Consider the following 3,524-nt stretch of genomic DNA (forward strand, 5'->3'; position numbering starts at 1 on the left):
TCCTTCCCTTTCACAAACATCCTGAACTGGAATTCCCAACTATTTCTTATCATTAAAGCAAACAATAGAATTTTCTCCAGACATAATAACCACCAGAAAAAAAAAAAAAAAAAAAAAAAAAAAAAAAATTGAGAGAGCAGAGAAATCACAAGTTACTGGAACAATAGCCAGAAAGACCCCTCTAGAATCTGTCGACAGCCACCAAGAATTCGTCACAACCAAAAATACTCCAGTCGACAGCCACCAAGCAATGCTCAAAAAAATTACCGAAAAACCAAGAAACCAAGAATTTAGCCAAGATGAGAGAAAACCACGAAAATAATTTATGGCTCTGATATCATGTCAATTTGGGTTTTGTTCTGAATACCCTCCTTGTGAGAGTTGCTCACTTTATATAGAAACTACCGGGCTAATTACAAGGCTGAAAATCAGCCATTACATCGGACTATGCAAGGTAAGAATAAACACCTATCAATTATATGCCTATATACAATATACTCTTTTATATATAGCTAGACTAAATAAGGTAGAATATATGCTGTTGTAATAGACTAGGCCAGCACATATCCAGCTGTTAATTCTGCTAACAACCCCCGCCTTCTCCGATTGTTCCTTCTGTATCCCCTTCCGCCACCACAGCAAGAGCAGCCATGAGGAACTCCCAACTCCCAACAACAATGACTGTTGCTTGCGCTTTGAATCTTTAAAAGCGCAAGCAACTATGAGATCTATCTAGACTGAACAAAGTTCTCAATACACCATGGCCGAGAAAAGTTACTATTTTTCCAAGTGTCATAAACTGTAAGTAATGTCAGATGGTCTTCCTCTGGCTGAAAAAACTTGGCCATCTTCTGATCTGCCTGGGGCCTGTAAAAGACATTCCCCGTTTGAATCAATCATTGCAATGATCGTCAGAATCTCATCACTCCAGCCAAGGTCCACGAGTAGTGATATTTGGTGTTAACCTATCTCCACTTGTCGACAAGATTACAACTCATCAAGATGCAACTTTCCTTAAAGAACAAGACAACACTAAGTCTGCTGAAGATCATGGACACCATCCCATGACTGCCGTGATATCAAGCTACAATAAGAGAGGATCCACAAATATCAATTCCTACCATACTAGAAGACAACCATACAAGGAAAGGATAATCAAGCAGTAAAGACAATTTGGTTATTGAAGGAAATAGACAATCAATTATACATAGAAATTTATTATTCATTGCTATTCCCTTGTAAATTCACACATACGTTGTGTATATATAGCCATGTATATTGAAGAAATATATCATTGAGAATACAATTCTTTCATGGTATCAAAGCCCTGCATCAAGTTCACACTTGTCTCTGTTACCTGTCATGTTTCTTAATCTTTTTTTTTTTTTTCTTTTCTTCCCCTCTTTATTCCCTTTTCTCAATGGCCTCAAACATTGCTTCATCTACCTTTCCCAATATCACTACGTTTGTCTCTGTCAAACTTTATGGGCCAAATTACCTTATGTGGCTCAACCAATTTCTCCCTATTTTACGGAGCAATGATCTTTTGGGCATCGTGGATGGCTTTGAACCGTGCCCCAACCAGTTTCTTCCTGATGATCAAGGAAAAGATACAACTACTGTCAATCCTGCCTTTGTCATATGGGCAAAGAAGGATCAAAGCCTCTTGAGTTGGATTAATGCGACTCTTATCGAGAAGGTTCTAGATACTGTGTATGGCGTAAATACCTCCCGCCAGGCTTGGGTTTCCCTTGCCACAAAATTTGCTTCGCAATCCCCATGTCGGGTTGCTCAACTCAAACGGCAACTTCAACACCTTCATCAAGGGTCGAAGTCCTGCTTTGAATATCTCCAGTCTACCAAGGAGTATGTTGACCAACTTGCCATTTTAGGCAAGCCTGTTGACGACCAAGACCTGATCTCTTATGTGATCAGTGGTCTCAATGCTTCATACGGCCCATTTGTCATAGCTCTCTGATTTGCCACTCGAAAAGATAAGATCTCCTTTAAAGAATTCCAAGCTGAATTGTTGTCCCATGAGATTTTCTTGGAAAATCAACACAGTTCTATTCCACCGAGTAACACTTCATTTGCTCTTTTCTCTAACAAAAGGCAATCTCCTTCATCTTTCAACAGAAAATCACGTGGCTCATTCTCATCTTCCCTAAGCAGACATACTCGTCCCCCACATCACATGCAGCAGCCCCGCAATTCATTTTCCTCTAGACCATCACCATCTGGAGCACCTCAGTCGAACTCTATGACTCCACGTGCTGCTTGCCAAATGTGTGGCAAATCCAGCCATCTGGCACTGGATTGTTTCCATTGTATGGACTACACATATCAGGGATGCCACCCACCGCCTCAATTAGTAGCCATGGTTGCTCATAACAATGCTCTTGTGGATGATGAGTGGTATGTTGACAGTGAAGCAAATGCCCATCTCACGGCTAATCTAGAGAACTTGGCAATACAACACCCATTCACCGGCAAAGACACGGTGGCAATAGGTAATGGGTTTGGACTCCAGATTCAGAACACAGGTTCCACTCTTCTTCGCACTCCTCAATCCAAATTTCTCTTAACCCATGTTCTTCATTGCCCTAACGTTGCAACCAATCTTGTCTCTATTAATAGATTTTGTATCAACAATGATGGTTTTTTATACTAATTGGCTCCAAATTTTTTATAGAGGACAATCTGATGGGCAAAACACTACTTGATGGTCCCAATATCAACGGCCTCTACCCAATAAAATTGCAAAATTGTTCTCTCAACAAAGCTCGTTCATGCATTGCCTTTCTTGGCGTGTCTGCATCTTTTGATACCTGGCATGCTCAGTTGGGCCACGCCTCTTCTCCAGTCGTCTCTTGTGTCCTCAGCTCCAATCATCTTCCAGTTTCGTCTTCTACAAATAAAAATTTCTTATGTGAATTCTGCCAATATGGGAAATCCAAGAAGCTGCCCTTTGCTCCCTCCTCTAGAGTATCATTGTCACCTTTGGAGTTGATTCACCCCAATGTCTGGACGTCTCCTTCCATCTCCCTTGGTGGCTTTCGCTACTGTCGTGTTTATTGATGATTTCAGTCACTTCTCTTGGGTTTAAATTTAAAGCTCTTGTTGAGAATCAACTTTGTACTCAAATAAAACAATTTCAAACAGATAATGGAGGCAAATTTGTTTCTAAATCTTTTTTTCTGACTTTCTTGCTCTCAATGGAATTGTCCATCGCCGTTCTTGCCCACACACAGCACAGCAAAACGGCTTGGCCGAGAGAAAACATTGCCATTTAATAGAGATGGGTCTCTCCCTTCTTGCTCAGTCTCATTTGCCAACTACGTTTTGGGTTGATTTTTTTTTACATTCTGCATATATTATCAACCAGTTGCCCACTCCCATATTGTCTAATGACTCCTAATTTTTTTAAATTGTTTCATCGCTCTCCAAATTACTAATTACTTCGTGTTTTTGGATGTGCTTGTTATCCAATTTTACGACCTTATCTCCCCAATAAATTATCATTT

This window comes from Corylus avellana, chromosome ca1, assembly GCF_901000735.1.
Source record: "Corylus avellana chromosome ca1, CavTom2PMs-1.0".
In the NCBI taxonomy this organism is placed as follows: domain Eukaryota; kingdom Viridiplantae; phylum Streptophyta; class Magnoliopsida; order Fagales; family Betulaceae; genus Corylus; species Corylus avellana.